The sequence below is a fragment of the Staurois parvus genome, unplaced genomic scaffold, assembly GCF_062004578.1.
Source record: "Staurois parvus isolate SC_StPar_1 unplaced genomic scaffold, SC_StPar_1.0 ptg000445l, whole genome shotgun sequence".
NCBI classification, from domain to species: Eukaryota; Metazoa; Chordata; class Amphibia; order Anura; family Ranidae; genus Staurois; species Staurois parvus.
Genome location: NW_028318241.1, coordinates 7935438 through 7954761, shown reverse-complemented (window position 1 = coordinate 7954761; position 19324 = coordinate 7935438). Strand labels below are relative to the sequence as shown.

Sequence of the window (19324 nt, the reverse complement as noted above, 5' to 3'; positions counted from 1 at the left end):
TTTGCGTCTCTCCAGACATTGGGGGGGAGAAGAAGAGAAGAAAAAAAAAAAAAACTACAACACTCCTGCTCCACTCTTTACACAGATGTGCATTGCTCTGTGGCCTAGCTCTGACAGATACCCAGAAAGCTCCCATAACGTGGACAAAGCGTGGCCCCAACCGGGGAGCACTAGCCGGTCCCTTCCAACTCATACTTACCTGGCAGGGGAGATACCATGATCACGAAGGTGGTTCTCCCAGGGCGAGGCTCAACCATTGCACTCCGGCTGTGCTGACCCCTGCGATTTCCCCAAATGCGGGAAACTCGACTGCATAATTTGTGGTAGTGGGGGACTGCGTTCGCGCTCTCCCCTGATTCTTTCTGGTCAATGATAGTTCAGCTAAAAGCTTTGTCTGACGACACACCGGGTGGGCTGCTCTTTCAGCTCCTGCTCCCTTCTCTCTAGCCTCTTTGCACCTGCATTGCATCCCTTGCCAAATGGCTTCTTCCGTGCATGACTTCACTCCCCATTTCTGCTACAGGACAATCGCCAACTCTGTAGGAACAGCCCCCTCCCGCTGCGCCATGTTCCTATGCTTCCTTTCGTGGCAGGAAGCTTGCGCTGCTGCTGGATGCTTAAGGGCCGCCTCCTATGCAAATACATGCGCTGACGCAGTTTACACTGGGACTATTTCGCAACTCCTTTGCGTCTCTCCAGACATTGGGGGGGAGAAGAAGAGAAGAAAAAAAAAAAAACTACAACACTCCTGCTCCACTCTTTACACAGATGTGCATTGCTCTGTGGCCTAGCTCTGACAGATACCCAGAAAGCTCCCATAACGTGGACAAAGCGTGGCCCCAACCGGGGAGCACTAGCCGGTCCCTTCCAACTCATACTTACCTGGCAGGGGAGATACCATGATCACGAAGGTGGTTCTCCCAGGGCGAGGCTCAACCATTGCACTCCGGCTGTGCTGACCCCTGCGATTTCCCCAAATGCGGGAAACTCGACTGCATAATTTGTGGTAGTGGGGGACTGCGTTCGCGCTCTCCCCTGGAAGTAAGACACTGACACTTCGCAGTTTGCCAACTTCCTAAAATTCTGTTTTATTGAGGAACTAACAGTATCATTTATAGGGCATATGATGCAGGCAAAGCATATACATTGATTGGGTGAAAAGTCCACTGGGTTTCTGCGTGTTTGTCCATCCGTGTTGATATCTTCCAATCATTGTCCCCAAAGAGACTCATTCCCTTTTATGGGGGTTGTTTACATTAAAAGATACTTTTCTCCTAATGAGTCACCAAGGGCGAGACTCCGGATGAAGGCGCCATCTTAATTATCATCATTGTTCTGTCAACCTATATCTGATTGTTTACTTAAGAGAGTAAGGAATTTAAAGGGCAAGAAACAGTCAGTAGCAAGGCTATAAAATTGTCATTTTACTGATCATCTAATAAAACGTGGACTGTCTATCACAATCCACTACAATCCCCCCTTAAAATGGCTATTTTATTCCTGACTGTCCCTATGTCCTCTGATGTCCTAACTGCCTGGTGGCCCTCCCTCTGGAACTCTTTTAAGACGCATATAGAGCCCCTGAGTGGCTAATCCATCCCTAGAGTCTCGATACGTCCTGAGAAGGCCACAGTCAGGCACTGTCTTTCCCTGCTTATAGTTGTCTGTTAGGGGGGGGGAAATTTGTAGCATTCCCCTTTTTTTTTTATAAGCCTGAAATATGATGATCAGGGGCCATAGTCTGTAAGGGAGTATAGGATTCCCTTTCTTCACGGGGGAGTTCAACATTGTTATAGTTCAGGAATGTAGGGGAGATCTCGTTCACAGCTTTCCCTATTAGCCTCTTAATGCAAGGGATCACACAGCAGGCGACTATTGCCATTAGAATGATAATACCCAGGATAACCATCCCTGCGTGGGTGAGGGCTTTCTGCCAGCCACTCAGCCATCCAAACCACTGATCCCAGGGATGTGTAATACCTGAGTTTTCCTTAAGCTCATTTGACAGGTCCTCCAACCTCTTGATGGCCAGTGTCACCTTCCCATTTGGGCCTGTGTTATCTGGGATATACGTACAGCAGGTCATGGTCTTTGGTATCATTTTACAGGCCCCCCCCTTTTTCAGCTAATAACATATCGAGTGTCATACGATTTTGAAAGACCATGTTAGAAGTAGCCTCCAACTGCTCTGCTATCCCCTTTAAGGCATCTCGTGTGTAGTTTACAAACCGTTGTTGATTATAGTAGATGTAGTTTATCCAATCTACATTCTTGTTCTCAGTGATGAAGAGGAATAGGGATTCAAATCCCGCGGCCACCTGGTCTCTGGCCTTGAATTCATCGGGTACCCCCCTTGGGACTCCTATCGCATCTATATAGACATGGGGGTCAAAACTCCCTTGTGGGGCACTTCGTTTGTGCTTGGTTGCATGGGGGGGGGGTTGGGCGGCACCTTAAGTAATGGATCTGAGAAGATGTGCAATGGCATTATGGCATGGAGGCGTGGGGATTGGGAGAAGGGAGAGAATGATTAAGGGGGGCCAACCACTCTTTTGAAAGGTATATATCTTTCAGTTGGAACTCACAATGGTGGATTGTGCCACCTCTGGGGTATAACACCCCTAGAAGGTAAGTTCCCTGATCTCCCGGATTCTCTATGGTCAGAGTAAGGGGGATGGCTACAGTGAATTGCTTGTTCATTTTTGTGGATCACCTATCTACCTTAGGGGTGGTAAGTGAGTGTCATTCGGGAAATTAGAGATTTTCCATACCGGTCTTTCCGCTCTACTGCACTTTGTGGCTTATACCCCCAAACCGGTCTCGTGTTCCATCCCACTGATCCCCAGTAGCCACAATCTGCTCCCCAATAATTATCTGTAACACATATATATATATATTGTGGAGGCAATGGGGACAGGTGTGTTCTTGCACAGGCTATGATTGAAGAAAAATGTTGCTACTTGTGTGTTGGATGAGTTATACCAAAACTGGGTGGAGTCACCCTTGTGAGTGATGGCCACCTGTTGGCCCCCTCCCATTTCCACCAAAAAAGGATATGCAACACAATCATTGTGGTGTGGGTGACACGGACAGGGCCTCGTCCTCTGGAGCTGGAACCTTCTTGCAATGTGAGGCGTGTATCCAGGTGGACTTTCCCTCCAACTTCACTGAAGTGGCAGTCAACAGGAGCACCTGGAAAGGACCGTCATATCTGGGTTCCAATGTATGTTTTCGCAGAAACTTTTTGACCAAGACCCAGTCTCCAGGTTGTAAAGTGTGTGTTCCTATGTCCGCCTCAGGATCTGGAATGGAGGAGAATACTTGCACATGGATATTAGTCAACACACGTGTCAAAGATATCACATACTTTGTCAATGAGTCAAACTGCAACTGTATTGCTGAGGATAGTAGGTACCCAGTCTAGGGGCGGACCCAAACAAAATCTCATAGGGAGACAACCCATGACTCCCCCTTGGTGTGTATCTAACGCTGAAAAGAGCAATAGGCAAGCTGTCCGGCCATCCCATGCCTACCTCTTGGGCCATTTTTAACATTCTTGACTTCAGGACCCCATTTAGGCGCTCTACCTTCCCACTACTCTGGGGATGATAGGGTGTGTGAAACGCAAGTGTGACCCCCAGAGCCGACCAGATCTCTTTTGTAACATTGGCAGTAAAAGCCGGTCCCTGATCACTTTCAACCACCTCGGGCACTCCGTATCTGCAGACTATCTCCGTGAGCAGCTTCTTGGCAGTGGTTCTTGCCGTCTGGTTGGTTACTGCGAATGCCTCTGGCCATCCTGAGAACATATCCACCACCACTAGGGCATATTCAAATCGTCCACTTTTTGGCATCTGGATATGATCTATCTGGATCCTCTGAAATGGATATAGTGCCCTGGCCAGATGCTTGCTTGGAGGTTTCTCAGGTCTTCCAGGATTGCACTTGGCACATACAACACAAGACTTACAGAATCTGTCTGTGTAAGCCGTAATTCCGGGTGCCACATAGTATTTACTGATCAAAGAGTTCATTAGCATCTTGGACAGGTGTGACGCTCCATGTGCCCACTGCACTGTTGCCGGATATAAGGATCTGGGAAGCAAAACCTTCTTCCCCACCACCCACAATCCTTTGTCCTCAACTGCTCCTTTCTGCATCCATTCCTTCCTTTCTTCTTCTGAAGCATTATCCTGGGCTTCCTGGAGTTGGTTGTCCTTGGGCTGATGAATTAGCACAGGCATCACCTCACTGCACATCTTTTCATCCTCTTCCTGCTCCCTGACCGCAGCTTGCTTAGCAGCCATGTCTGCCAGATGATTTCCTTTTGCTTCCATAGTGGTCAATTTACCGTGGGCCTTCACCTTCAGTATGGCCACTTGGGCTGGTAGTAAAAGTGCTTCCATAAGGTGGTTGATCGCCTTTCCATGCTTTACAGGAGTCCCAGCTGCCGTGAGAAAGCCCCTCATTTTCCAGATTAGGCCAAAATCAAGTGCAACCCCCAGTGCATATCTGGAGTCCGTGTAAATGTTAGCTGTCTTTCCTTTTGTTAATTCACAGGCTTTGGTGAGGGCCCTTAGTTCAGCCTCTTGTGCAGACATAAAAGGTGGAAGAGGTCTAGCTTGCAGTACCATTGTGTCGGTAGTCACAGCATATCCAGTGTGGTAGGTGCCAGCATTATCTGCAAAGCGGGATCCATCCACAAAAAGTATTAAGTCAGGATTTGATAGGGGCGTATCATGGACTGTTGGTAGGTGTGTAGTTTCTGCCTGCATAAGTTCCAAACAGTCATGTACCACATCCTCTGGTGCCACGTCTTTGGTGTCTTCTTCTGCTTCGTCTACCCCCCCCTGGAAGAGGGAGAAGAGTTGCAGGGTTTATCTGGGTGCATCTGACCAGGGTGACATGATCAGGTAAAAGAAGGGAGCCTTGCAGTCGCAGATGCCTGGCGGCAGATAGATGTTTTGGTTGGGTTTGGTTCAGTATTGCGGTAATGTCATGGGGGGCCAGAAGTGTGAGTGGATGTCCTAAGACCAAATCTGCCGTTTTATCCAGAAGAAGATGAGCAGCAAAAACAGCCCTCAGACAGGAGGGACCACCTCGTGCAACCGGGTCTAGCCTGCAGGAGTAATAACCCAGAGGCCGGAGGCGACCCCCATGGCGTTGTGCCAGAACTCCTGTTGCATGACCCTGTCTCTCAGCCACAAAAAGCTTGAAGGACTCATCATAATCTGGTAGACCTAATGCAGGTGCAGTGGAGATGGCTTTTTTCAGGCGATGGAAATCAAGTACAGCTTCTTCTGTCAGGGAAAAGGGTTCAGATTTCAGGGCATCATAAAGGGACTGCATCAAGACGGAAGCTTCTGGGATCCAGGAACGACAATAGGAAACCAACCCTAGAAAAGCATGCAGGGTTTTTGGTCCCTGAGGTATTGGGACATTCTGGATAGCCCGTACTCTATCCGGTGTGAGGTGACGAGTGGCTTGGGAAATGCAATGTCCCAAGAAAATGACAGAAGTTTGGCACCACTGTAACTTGTCCTTAGAAACCTTGCAGCCCTGTTCAGCCAAGTGGTGGAGGAGGCTCAGAGAGGCGATTTTTCCTTCAGAATGGTTGGTGGCACATAGGAGCAAGTCATCCACATATTGGAGCACTATGACTTCCGGGTGTGACTGTAGCCAGGTGCTGAGGATAGTTGTCATGGCCTTTGTAAACTGGCTTGGCGAATCTTGGGCCCCTTGGGGCATACCTCTCCAGGTATACTGTCGGCCAGCATGGGTAAAGGCGAAGAGAGGGGTCCAGCGGAACACTGAAGAAGGCATTTGCAAAGTCAATAACTGTGTACACTTGGGCTGTGGGAGGTACCCCTGCAAGCAGGGTGTGGGGGTTTGGTACAATGGGGGTTTCCAAAATAGTTGCCTCATTGACTGCTCTCAGATCTTGAACCATGCGATATTTGGTGGGCTCACCTTTTGGAGTTCTTTTCTTCACTGGGAAAAGGGGTGTATTGCATGGGGACACACAGGGAATTAATGCCCCATTTTCCAGAAGTATATTGACTTGTTTGGAGATGGCGTCCATCTGGGCTTGCTTCAGAGGATATTGAGGCTTCCGTGGCAATGGTGCTCCAGGCTTAAGCTGGACTAACACTGGAGCAACTTTCAGATGGCCAATATCCTCAGGGCCGGTGGACCAAAGAGTGAGTGGCAGCTCCTGTAAGGCCTGTTCTACATGGTCTGGCAAGGGGTGGCCTGAAACTTCCTGTAGAGACATCATCAGTGGTAATGAACATAGAGCCGAGGTGTCTTCCTCTCCCAAGGGGGTGGAGAGCTGAATGGTGCCATCTGGTTGGTAGGATATAGTTGCTTGCAACCTGGACAAGACATCAGCTCCCAGCAGATTCAACGGGCAAGTATTTGACACCACAAAACGAGACAGAAGATTGGGTAAGGTGCCGATATGTAGAGGTTTTGTAAGCCAACTGCGTTGTGGGCAGCCGTCTACTCCAACGCAGGAAACATCAATGTTTGAGAGGTATGTTTCATTGGGTAAATCTTCTCTCCGCAAAACGCTTCTGGCTGCACCTGTGTCCACTAAGAATTGTGTAGGATGTCCCTCGATGGGGACAGTGACCTTTGCTAGGGGCCCACTAGCACAATATCCGTGAGAAGAAACTGTCATAAGGGGAGTGGACACAGGTTTGCCCCTGTCCTATTGGAGAAGGTTTAGATGTTCTTGGGTAGGACCTGTGCGTGGGGGTCCTGGAAGCGGTGGAGGTGGTGGCATTGCAGACTCTTCCCACCCTGAGTTGTAGTCATTGGGTCGTCGTGAACGTCTGGGAGCTCTGCATTCCCTTCTGAAATGTCCTGGTTTTCCACAGTTGAAGCAGATAAGTGGGTTTCTTCTGGAGACCTGCTCTCCAGCCGACAACATGAGTGGTGCCGGCTTCCGGGCCACCTGGGCGGTCTCTAGACCTTTTGCCACCAATAGCAGTATATCCAGGTGGAGGGTACGGTACTCTGGACGGGCAGTGATCAAACCCTTGCGAACAGACTCCTTTAGTCCTGATACAAATGCAGAGGCCAGCATTTGAGTATGTACCTTGTTATGGACACTGAATCCCAGGTCTGTAAACACCTGTGTTAGTCTGGTATGGAACTTTTCCACCGACTCAGTCTTGTCTTGGGTAATGTCCTGCAATGTGGTTGCCTGGTCCGCCAGTCTCTCTCTGGCCCACTGCTGCAACTGGTCACAGAAAGAAATTCCCGAGGCATAAGTGGTGTCCTCATTTGGCTTTACTCTGGTGAGATCCTTTTCCATTATAGGCCAATATGCATCCCCAGCCTTGATCTCACACAGACTGACCAAATCCCTCCAGGCTGTGGAATAGGTCTTGTGGATCTGGGCTATGCGCCGGTAAAAAGGCATCGGGTGTTTCTCCGGGTCCGGGAGAGTTGTGACTAGTGCGGAGGCTTGGGATGGAGTGAAAGCCACATACATGATAGGAGCATCAGGTAGGTTGGGCACCGGGCGGGGATGGTCTCCTTCAGATCCTTGGGGGCGATAGACAGGATTGTGGTAAGTGGAAGAAAAGGGATGAGGTGCTGAGTCTGCTTCCATTCCAGACTCATACATAGATAATTTTTGACGTTGGGGTTGTGTGGTTGGGGGAAGTTGAACGAGTGGTTTGCTTTCTGGACCATGGCCTTCTGAGAACGGATCATTCTGTTGGGAACGAATGGAAACAGCATCATCCTCTCGGGTACCCTGGCGGACTGCCGCAGCCACTGTCTTTTCTTGAGCCCATCCTCTTCTGTCTGGCAGAGAGGTAGGGGTTACCACATCTGTAAAATTCCAGCCCTGCCATTCTGTGGGTGTCTTCAGTTCAACTTGGTCTGAAGCCTCTGTTTGTTTTGGTGGTGGTGGTACTACAGGCATCAGGGGTGTGTGGAGGGCCGAAGGTGGTTGGGAGCCAGAGACAGTAAGCACTGGGCACAAGGTGTGTATGGTGTATCGGTGTACTAAGCCCAGAGTCAACATGGCTTCCGGTGGCCTCACTGGGCGCCGCCATCTTTGAAGAGGGCGGAAGCGGAAGGGGCGGGGCCGGAGGCGGAAATGGAGGTGACTGAGTTGGAAGCATTGGATGTTGCATAGTCAGCTTCCGGTCACATCCCTTGCAAATCTCCTCCCACCCCGGATTCTTAACTGAACACCCCTTACATATCCGGAGGTTCTGACTACACGGTATGCAAAAATCTGGACTCTCGGGGTGGGGCCTTCCTGTATTTCCACATGCCTCGCACCTCCAGGACGGGCCATCATCATAGGGGGGCGGCGCCTTGCTGGGCGCATCTCCTTTCCTGTAATATACATATACAACTCCCCTGTCCTGATCCAGTTTTTGCTCCACCCACCCCTCCTGATGTAGGGTGCGGGCCACATTAAACCAAGTTTCTGCTGTCTTTAACATGTTATATTTCAGTAGAAGCCCTTTCTTCTCTTTACACAGCTTTCTCCAGTCCTCCGCCTGCAACCTCCCACCGTTCTTACATGTTCCACCCAGCTTGTTTAACTGTTTTAACTTTTTTACATACTCTGGTCCCTCTCTCTCCTCCACCAGTTCACAAGCAAACGAACTGTTCTCTGGCTTTATAAGTTTCTGTCCCATTTTGTTTTACTTCCCTCCCGGGGACCCTAAGGTGGTCCCCAAAGCCGTCACTCTGTTCTGAAAGTGCTGTGCCGTGAGACAGTGGAACCCGCGCAGCACTTTGCCCCCCCCCTTCTTCTCCTCCAGTAACTTCCCTATTTTTCAGCTACACTGAGAATAATGTACATTAACCCTGTAAACCAATATATCAGGATCTACGATTGTCACCGTACCACTACTTGTAGTACTTTCACGAATCCCCACTCTTTCGTGGTGTACACCAAACATTAATCCACATACACAGTGTGATCATGACATAGTATTTCAGACACGCCTGTCAGGAGTAAAATGTTTTTTTTTTTTAGTTTTCTTTTTCCCCCACAAGCCAATCCCTGGCTGTGGTTTTTTCCCCCGTGTCGCCATTACTGCGACTACGAGTTTCCCCTCGACAGTCACCATCACCACGACTGCGAGTGCCCGGCACCCTCTCTCAAATCAGAGTGTATCCTGTCCACTCCTGACGAGGAATATTTTGCCGTAATTCTCCCCTCCCTCACAGGCGCATCAACAACAACCCAACCAATCACACTGGTACACACAGACAACACAAAAGACAAGACATATCACACTGGTAGATGACGTTACACTGACAGGTGGGTTCAAAGGAGCCCCGGGCAAGTATACCTGTCACTTTGCTGATCAACGGACAGCCAGACGGGTGAGTAGTCCCGCTGGGCAATTCCAGACTACGCAGGTAAGGAATTATTAGACATAAAAATTCACTTACCGCTTTTGGAGGTGATCAGTCTCCGCGTCTGGAATGCTCCACACGGTCCCCCTCATCCACTCTGGGTCGGGCTGATCCCGTGTTCAGAACCCGGGCCCCACGTTGGGCGCCAAATGTCTTGGACTCGGTCACTTACAGACCATTTACCGTGATCTACCAGTGAGCCAAATTAATATGAGAATACGTGCACGTGGAAGTAAGACACTGACACTTCGCAGTTTGCCAACTTCCTAAAATTCTGTTTTATTGAGGAACTAACAGTATCATTTATAGGGCATATGATGCAGGCAAAGCAAAACAGCCCCCTCCCGCTGCGCCATATTCCTATGCTTCCTTTCGTGGCAGGAAGCTTGCGCTGCTGATGGATGCTTAAGGGCCGCCTCCTATGCAAATACATGCGCTGACGCAGTTTACACTGGGACTATTTCGCAACTCCTTTGCGTCTCTCCAGACATTGGGGGGGAGAAGAAGAGAAGAAAAAAAAAAAAAACTACAACACTCCTGCTCCACTCTTTACACAGATGTGCATTGCTCTGTCAGATACCCAGAAAGCTCCCATAACGTGGACAAAGCGTGGCCCCAACCGGGGAGCACTAGCCGGTCCCTTCCAACTCATACTTACCTGGCAGGGGAGATACCATGATCACGAAGGTGGTTCTCCCAGGGCGAGGCTCAACCATTGCACTCCGGCTGTGCTGACCCCTGCGATTTCCCCAAATGCGGGAAACTCAACTGCATAATTTGTGGTAGTGGGGGACTGCGTTCGCGCTCTCCCCTGATTCTTTCTGGTCAATGATAGTTCAGCTAAAAGCTTTGTCTGACGACACACCGGGTGGGCTGCTCTTTCAGCTCCTGCTCCCTTCTCTCTAGCCTCTTTGCACCTGCATTGCATCCCTTGCCAAATGGCTTCTTCCGTGCATGACTTCACTCCCCATTTCTGCTACAGGACAATCGCCAACTCTGTAGGAACAGCCCCCTCCCGCTGCGCCATGTTCCTATGCTTCCTTTCGTGGCAGGAAGCTTGCGCTGCTGCTGGATGCTTAAGGGCCGCCTCCTATGCAAATACATGCGCTGACGCAGTTTACACTGGGACTATTTCGCAACTCCTTTGCGTCTCTCCAGACATTGGGGGGGAGAAGAAGAGAAGAAAAAAAAAAAAAACTACAACACTCCTGCTCCACTCTTTACACAGATGTGCATTGCTCTGTGGCCTAGCTCTGACAGATACCCAGAAAGCTCCCATAACGTGGACAAAGCGTGGCCCCAACCGGGGAGCACTAGCCGGTCCCTTCCAACTCATACTTACCTGGCAGGGGAGATACCATGATCACGAAGGTGGTTCTCCCAGGGCGAGGCTCAACCATTGCACTCCGGCTGTGCTGACCCCTGCGATTTCCCCAAATGCGGGAAACTCGACTGCATAATTTGTGGTAGTGGGGGACTGCGTTCGCGCTCTCCCCTGATTCTTTCTGGTCAATGATAGTTCAGCTAAAAGCTTTGTCTGACGACACACCGGGTGGGCTGCTCTTTCAGCTCCTGCTCCCTTCTCTCTAGCCTCTTTGCACCTGCATTGCATCCCTTGCCAAATGGCTTCTTCCGTGCATGACTTCACTCCCCATTTCTGCTACAGGACAATCGCCAACTCTGTAGGAACAGCCCCCTCCCGCTGCGCCATATTCCTATGCTTCCTTTCGTGGCAGGAAGCTTGCGCTGCTGCTGGATGCTTAAGGGCCGCCTCCTATGCAAATACATGCGCTGACGCAGTTTACACTGGGACTATTTCGCAACTCCTTTGCGTCTCTCCAGACATTGGGGGGGAGAAGAAGAGAAGAAAAAAAAAAAAAACTACAACACTCCTGCTCCACTCTTTACACAGATGTGCATTGCTCTGTGGCCTAGCTCTGACAGATACCCAGAAAGCTCCCATAACGTGGACAAAGCGTGGCCCCAACCGGGGAGCACTAGCCGGTCCCTTCCAACTCATACTTACCTGGCAGGGGAGATACCATGATCACGAAGGTGGTTCTCCCAGGGCGAGGCTCAACCATTGCACTCCGGCTGTGCTGACCCCTGCGATTTCCCCAAATGCGGGAAACTCGACTGCATAATTTGTGGTAGTGGGGGACTGCGTTTCGCGCTCTCCCCTGATTCTTTCTGGTCAATGATAGTTCAGCTAAAAGCTTTGTCTGACGACACACCGGGTGGGCTGCTCTTTCAGCTCCTGCTCCCTTCTCTCTAGCCTCTTTGCACCTGCATTGCATCCCTTGCCAAATGGCTTCTTCCGTGCATGACTTCACTCCCCATTTCTGCTACAGGACAATCGCCAACTCTGTAGGAACAGCCCCCTCCCGCTGCGCCAAATACATGCGCTGACGCAGTTTACACTGGGACTATTTCGCAACTCCTTTGCGTCTCTCCAGACATTGGGGGGGAGAAGAAGAGAAGAAAAAAAAAAAAAACTACAACACTCCTGCTCCACTCTTTACACAGATGTGCATTGCTCTGTCAGATACCCAGAAAGCTCCCATAACGTGGACAAAGCGTGGCCCCAACCGGGGAGCACTAGCCGGTCCCTTCCAACTCATACTTACCTGGCAGGGGAGATACCATGATCACGAAGGTGGTTCTCCCAGGGCGAGGCTCAACCATTGCACTCCGGCTGTGCTGACCCCTGCGATTTCCCCAAATGCGGGAAACTCAACTGCATAATTTGTGGTAGTGGGGGACTGCGTTCGCGCTCTCCCCTGATTCTTTCTGGTCAATGATAGTTCAGCTAAAAGCTTTGTCTGACGACACACCGGGTGGGCTGCTCTTTCAGCTCCTGCTCCCTTCTCTCTAGCCTCTTTGCACCTGCATTGCATCCCTTGCCAAATGGCTTCTTCCGTGCATGACTTCACTCCCCATTTCTGCTACAGGACAATCGCCAACTCTGTAGGAACAGCCCCCTCCCGCTGCGCCATGTTCCTATGCTTCCTTTCGTGGCAGGAAGCTTGCGCTGCTGCTGGATGCTTAAGGGCCGCCTCCTATGCAAATACATGCGCTGACGCAGTTTACACTGGGACTATTTCGCAACTCCTTTGCGTCTCTCCAGACATTGGGGGGGAGAAGAAGAGAAGAAAAAAAAAAAAAACTACAACACTCCTGCTCCACTCTTTACACAGATGTGCATTGCTCTGTGGCCTAGCTCTGACAGATACCCAGAAAGCTCCCATAACGTGGACAAAGCGTGGCCCCAACCGGGGAGCACTAGCCGGTCCCTTCCAACTCATACTTACCTGGCAGGGGAGATACCATGATCACGAAGGTGGTTCTCCCAGGGCGAGGCTCAACCATTGCACTCCGGCTGTGCTGACCCCTGCGATTTCCCCAAATGCGGGAAACTCGACTGCATAATTTGTGGTAGTGGGGGACTGCGTTCGCGCTCTCCCCTGATTCTTTCTGGTCAATGATAGTTCAGCTAAAAGCTTTGTCTGACGACACACCGGGTGGGCTGCTCTTTCAGCTCCTGCTCCCTTCTCTCTAGCCTCTTTGCACCTGCATTGCATCCCTTGCCAAATGGCTTCTTCCGTGCATGACTTCACTCCCCATTTCTGCTACAGGACAATCGCCAACTCTGTAGGAACAGCCCCCTCCCGCTGCGCCATGTTCCTATGCTTCCTTTCGTGGCAGGAAGCTTGCGCTGCTGCTGGATGCTTAAGGGCCGCCTCCTATGCAAATACATGCGCTGACGCAGTTTACACTGGGACTATTTCGCAACTCCTTTGCGTCTCTCCAGACATTGGGGGGGAGAAGAAGAGAAGAAAAAAAAAAAAACTACAACACTCCTGCTCCACTCTTTACACAGATGTGCATTGCTCTGTGGCCTAGCTCTGACAGATACCCAGAAAGCTCCCATAACGTGGACAAAGCGTGGCCCCAACCGGGGAGCACTAGCCGGTCCCTTCCAACTCATACTTACCTGGCAGGGGAGATACCATGATCACGAAGGTGGTTCTCCCAGGGCGAGGCTCAACCATTGCACTCCGGCTGTGCTGACCCCTGCGATTTCCCCAAATGCGGGAAACTCGACTGCATAATTTGTGGTAGTGGGGGACTGCGTTCGCGCTCTCCCCTGGAAGTAAGACACTGACACTTCGCAGTTTGCCAACTTCCTAAAATTCTGTTTTATTGAGGAACTAACAGTATCATTTATAGGGCATATGATGCAGGCAAAGCATATACATTGATTGGGTGAAAAGTCCACTGGGTTTCTGCGTGTTCGTCCATCCGTGTTGATATCTTCCAATCATTGTCCCCAAAGAGACTCATTCCCTTTTATGGGGGTTGTTTACATTAAAAGATACTTTTCTCCTAATGAGTCACCAAGGGCGAGACTCCGGATGAAGGCGCCATCTTAATTATCATCATTGTTCTGTCAACCTATATCTGATTGTTTACTTAAGAGAGTAAGGAATTTAAAGGGCAAGAAACAGTCAGTAGCAAGGCTATAAAATTGTCATTTTACTGATCATCTAATAAAACGTGGACTGTCTATCACAATCCACTACAATCCCCCCTTAAAATGGCTATTTTATTCCTGACTGTCCCTATGTCCTCTGATGTCCTAACTGCCTGGTGGCCCTCCCTCTGGAACTCTTTTAAGACGCATATAGAGCCCCTGAGTGGCTAATCCATCCCTAGAGTCTCGATACGTCCTGAGAAGGCCACAGTCAGGCACTGTCTTTCCCTGCTTATAGTTGTCTGTTAGGGGGGGGGAAATTTGTAGCATTCCCCTTTTTTTTTTATAAGCCTGAAATATGATGATCAGGGGCCATAGTCTGTAAGGGAGTATAGGATTCCCTTTCTTCACGGGGGAGTTCAACATTGTTATAGTTCAGGAATGTAGGGGAGATCTCGTTCACAGCTTTCCCTATTAGCCTCTTAATGCAAGGGATCACACAGCAGGCGACTATTGCCATTAGAATGATAATACCCAGGATAACCATCCCTGCGTGGGTGAGGGCTTTCTGCCAGCCACTCAGCCATCCAAACCACTGATCCCAGGGATGTGTAATACCTGAGTTTTCCTTAAGCTCATTTGACAGGTCCTCCAACCTCTTGATGGCCAGTGTCACCTTCCCATTTGGGCCTGTGTTATCTGGGATATACGTACAGCAGGTCATGGTCTTTGGTATCATTTTACAGGCCCCCCCCTTTTTCAGCTAATAACATATCGAGTGTCATACGATTTTGAAAGACCATGTTAGAAGTAGCCTCCAACTGCTCTGCTATCCCCTTTAAGGCATCTCGTGTGTAGTTTACAAACCGTTGTTGATTATAGTAGATGTAGTTTATCCAATCTACATTCTTGTTCTCAGTGATGAAGAGGAATAGGGATTCAAATCCCGCGGCCACCTGGTCTCTGGCCTTGAATTCATCGGGTACCCCCCTTGGGACTCCTATCGCATCTATATAGACATGGGGGTCAAAACTCCCTTGTGGGGCACTTCGTTTGTGCTTGGTTGCATGGGGGGGGGGTTGGGCGGCACCTTAAGTAATGGATCTGAGAAGATGTGCAATGGCATTATGGCATGGAGGCGTGGGGATTGGGAGAAGGGAGAGAATGATTAAGGGGGGCCAACCACTCTTTTGAAAGGTATATATCTTTCAGTTGGAACTCACAATGGTGGATTGTGCCACCTCTGGGGTATAACACCCCTAGAAGGTAAGTTCCCTGATCTCCCGGATTCTCTATGGTCAGAGTAAGGGGGATGGCTACAGTGAATTGCTTGTTCATTTTTGTGGATCACCTATCTACCTTAGGGGTGGTAAGTGAGTGTCATTCGGGAAATTAGAGATTTTCCATACCGGTCTTTCCGCTCTACTGCACTTTGTGGCTTATACCCCCAAACCGGTCTCGTGTTCCATCCCACTGATCCCCAGTAGCCACAATCTGCTCCCCAATAATTATCTGTAACACATATATATATATATTGTGGAGGCAATGGGGACAGGTGTGTTCTTGCACAGGCTATGATTGAAGAAAAATGTTGCTACTTGTGTGTTGGATGAGTTATACCAAAACTGGGTGGAGTCACCCTTGTGAGTGATGGCCACCTGTTGGCCCCCTCCCATTTCCACCAAAAAAGGATATGCAACACAATCATTGTGGTGTGGGTGACACGGACAGGGCCTCGTCCTCTGGAGCTGGAACCTTCTTGCAATGTGAGGCGTGTATCCAGGTGGACTTTCCCTCCAACTTCACTGAAGTGGCAGTCAACAGGAGCACCTGGAAAGGACCGTCATATCTGGGTTCCAATGTATGTTTTCGCAGAAACTTTTTGACCAAGACCCAGTCTCCAGGTTGTAAAGTGTGTGTTCCTATGTCCGCCTCAGGATCTGGAATGGAGGAGAATACTTGCACATGGATATTAGTCAACACACGTGTCAAAGATATCACATACTTTGTCAATGAGTCAAACTGCAACTGTATTGCTGAGGATAGTAGGTACCCAGTCTAGGGGCGGACCCAAACAAAATCTCATAGGGAGACAACCCATGACTCCCCCTTGGTGTGTATCTAACGCTGAAAAGAGCAATAGGCAAGCTGTCCGGCCATCCCATGCCTACCTCTTGGGCCATTTTTAACATTCTTGACTTCAGGACCCCATTTAGGCGCTCTACCTTCCCACTACTCTGGGGATGATAGGGTGTGTGAAACGCAAGTGTGACCCCCAGAGCCGACCAGATCTCTTTTGTAACATTGGCAGTAAAAGCCGGTCCCTGATCACTTTCAACCACCTCGGGCACTCCGTATCTGCAGACTATCTCCGTGAGCAGCTTCTTGGCAGTGGTTCTTGCCGTCTGGTTGGTTACTGCGAATGCCTCTGGCCATCCTGAGAACATATCCACCACCACTAGGGCATATTCAAATCGTCCACTTTTTGGCATCTGGATATGATCTATCTGGATCCTCTGAAATGGATATAGTGCCCTGGCCAGATGCTTGCTTGGAGGTTTCTCAGGTCTTCCAGGATTGCACTTGGCACATACAACACAAGACTTACAGAATCTGTCTGTGTAAGCCGTAATTCCGGGTGCCACATAGTATTTACTGATCAAAGAGTTCATTAGCATCTTGGACAGGTGTGACGCTCCATGTGCCCACTGCACTGTTGCCGGATATAAGGATCTGGGAAGCAAAACCTTCTTCCCCACCACCCACAATCCTTTGTCCTCAACTGCTCCTTTCTGCATCCATTCCTTCCTTTCTTCTTCTGAAGCATTATCCTGGGCTTCCTGGAGTTGGTTGTCCTTGGGCTGATGAATTAGCACAGGCATCACCTCACTGCACATCTTTTCATCCTCTTCCTGCTCCCTGACCGCAGCTTGCTTAGCAGCCATGTCTGCCAGATGATTTCCTTTTGCTTCCATAGTGGTCAATTTACCGTGGGCCTTCACCTTCAGTATGGCCACTTGGGCTGGTAGTAAAAGTGCTTCCATAAGGTGGTTGATCGCCTTTCCATGCTTTACAGGAGTCCCAGCTGCCGTGAGAAAGCCCCTCATTTTCCAGATTAGGCCAAAATCAAGTGCAACCCCCAGTGCATATCTGGAGTCCGTGTAAATGTTAGCTGTCTTTCCTTTTGTTAATTCACAGGCTTTGGTGAGGGCCCTTAGTTCAGCCTCTTGTGCAGACATAAAAGGTGGAAGAGGTCTAGCTTGCAGTACCATTGTGTCGGTAGTCACAGCATATCCAGTGTGGTAGGTGCCAGCATTATCTGCAAAGCGGGATCCATCCACAAAAAGTATTAAGTCAGGATTTGATAGGGGCGTATCATGGACTGTTGGTAGGTGTGTAGTTTCTGCCTGCATAAGTTCCAAACAGTCATGTACCACATCCTCTGGTGCCACGTCTTTGGTGTCTTCTTCTGCTTCGTCTACCCCCCCCTGGAAGAGGGAGAAGAGTTGCAGGGTTTATCTGGGTGCATCTGACCAGGGTGACATGATCAGGTAAAAGAAGGGAGCCTTGCAGTCGCAGATGCCTGGCGGCAGATAGATGTTTTGGTTGGGTTTGGTTCAGTATTGCGGTAATGTCATGGGGGGCCAGAAGTGTGAGTGGATGTCCTAAGACCAAATCTGCCGTTTTATCCAGAAGAAGATGAGCAGCAAAAACAGCCCTCAGACAGGAGGGACCACCTCGTGCAACCGGGTCTAGCCTGCAGGAGTAATAACCCAGAGGCCGGAGGCGACCCCCATGGCGTTGTGCCAGAACTCCTGTTGCATGACCCTGTCTCTCAGCCACAAAAAGCTTGAAGGGCTCATCATAATCTGGTAGACCTAATGCAGGTGCAGTGGAGATGGCTTTTTTCAGGCGATGGAAATCAAGTACAGCTTCTTCTGTCAGGGAAAAGGGTTCAGATTTCAGGGCATCATAAAGGGACTGCATCAAGACGGAAGCTTCTGGGATCCAGGAACGACAATAGGAAACCAACCCTAGAAAAGCATGCAGGGTTTTTGGTCCCTGAGGTATTGGGACATTCTGGATAGCCCGTACTCTATCCGGTGTGAGGTGACGAGTGGCTTGGGAAATGCAATGTCCCAAGAAAATGACAGAAGTTTGGCACCACTGTAACTTGTCCTTAGAAACCTTGCAGCCCTGTTCAGCCAAGTGGTGGAGGAGGCTCAGAGAGGCGATTTTTCCTTCAGAATGGTTGGTGGCACATAGGAGCAAGTCATCCACATATTGGAGCACTATGACTTCCGGGTGTGACTGTAGCCAGGTGCTGAGGATAGTTGTCATGGCCTTTGTAAACTGGCTTGGCGAATCTTGGGCCCCTTGGGGCATACCTCTCCAGGTATACTGTCGGCCAGCATGGGTAAAGGCGAAGAGAGGGGTCCAGCGGAACACTGAAGAAGGCATTTGCAAAGTCAATAACTGTGTACACTTGGGCTGTGGGAGGTACCCCTGCAAGCAGGGTGTGGGGGTTTGGTACAATGGGGGTTTCCAAAATAGTTGCCTCATTGACTGCTCTCAGATCTTGAACCATGCGATATTTGGTGGGCTCACCTTTTGGAGTTCTTTTCTTCACTGGGAAAAGGGGTGTATTGCATGGGGACACACAGGGAATTAATGCCCCATTTTCCAGAAGTATATTGACTTGTTTGGAGATGGCGTCCATCTGGGCTTGCTTCAGAGGATATTGAGGCTTCCGTGGCAATGGTGCTCCAGGCTTAAGCTGGACTAACACTGGAGCAACTTTCAGATGGCCAATATCCTCAGGGCCGGTGGACCAAAGAGTGAGTGGCAGCTCCTGTAAGGCCTGTTCTACATGGTCTGGCAAGGGGTGGCCTGAAACCTCCTGTAGAGACATCATCAGTGGTAATGAACATAGAGCCGAGGTGTCTTCCTCTCCCAAGGGGGTGGAGAGCTGAATGGTGCCATCTGGTTGGTAGGATATAGTTGCTTGCAACCTGGACAAGACATCAGCTCCCAGCAGATTCAACGGGCAAGTATTTGACACCACAAAACGAGACAGAAGATTGGGTAAGGTGCCGATATGTAGAGGTTTTGTAAGCCAACTGCGTTGTGGGCAGCCGTCTACTCCAACGCAGGAAACATCAATGTTTGAGAGGTATGTTTCATTGGGTAAATCTTCTCTCCGCAAAACGCTTCTGGCTGCACCTGTGTCCACTAAGAATTGTGTAGGATGTCCCTCGATGGGGACAGTGACCTTTGCTAGGGGCCCACTAGCACAATATCCGTGAGAAGAAACTGTCATAAGGGGAGTGGACACAGGTTTGCCCCTGTCCTATTGGAGAAGGTTTAGATGTTCTTGGGTAGGACCTGTGCGTGGGGGTCCTGGAAGCGGTGGAGGTGGTGGCATTGCAGACTCTTCCCACCCTGAGTTGT

The 19324-nt window shown here is 49.9% G+C and overlaps 8 non-coding genes across 8 annotated transcripts; all 8 read left to right on the top strand.

Moving 5' to 3' along the window:
• The first annotated feature begins 191 nt into the window (after nucleotides 1-191).
• LOC149453846 (U1 spliceosomal RNA) lies at nucleotides 192-355 on the top strand. The gene has a single exon (XR_016314485.1). It is a non-coding gene; the product is annotated as a U1 spliceosomal RNA (small nuclear RNA).
• Nucleotides 356-874: 519 nt separating this feature from the next.
• On the top strand, nucleotides 875-1038 carry LOC149453845 (U1 spliceosomal RNA). The gene has a single exon (XR_016314484.1). It is a non-coding gene; the product is annotated as a U1 spliceosomal RNA (small nuclear RNA).
• Nucleotides 1039-10049: 9011 nt separating this feature from the next.
• On the top strand, nucleotides 10050-10213 carry LOC149453844 (U1 spliceosomal RNA). The gene has a single exon (XR_016314586.1). It is a non-coding gene; the product is annotated as a U1 spliceosomal RNA (small nuclear RNA).
• Nucleotides 10214-10733: 520 nt separating this feature from the next.
• Nucleotides 10734-10897, top strand: LOC149453843 (U1 spliceosomal RNA). Its single transcript, XR_016314483.1, has one exon. It is a non-coding gene; the product is annotated as a U1 spliceosomal RNA (small nuclear RNA).
• A 520-nt stretch (nucleotides 10898-11417) lies between these two features.
• LOC149453842 (U1 spliceosomal RNA) lies at nucleotides 11418-11582 on the top strand. Its single transcript, XR_016314577.1, has one exon. It is a non-coding gene; the product is annotated as a U1 spliceosomal RNA (small nuclear RNA).
• A 436-nt stretch (nucleotides 11583-12018) lies between these two features.
• On the top strand, nucleotides 12019-12182 carry LOC149453841 (U1 spliceosomal RNA). The gene has a single exon (XR_016314585.1). It is a non-coding gene; the product is annotated as a U1 spliceosomal RNA (small nuclear RNA).
• A 520-nt stretch (nucleotides 12183-12702) lies between these two features.
• On the top strand, nucleotides 12703-12866 carry LOC149453840 (U1 spliceosomal RNA). The gene has a single exon (XR_016314482.1). It is a non-coding gene; the product is annotated as a U1 spliceosomal RNA (small nuclear RNA).
• Nucleotides 12867-13385: 519 nt separating this feature from the next.
• On the top strand, nucleotides 13386-13549 carry LOC149453839 (U1 spliceosomal RNA). The gene has a single exon (XR_016314481.1). It is a non-coding gene; the product is annotated as a U1 spliceosomal RNA (small nuclear RNA).
• The last annotated feature ends 5775 nt before the right edge of the window (nucleotides 13550-19324 follow it).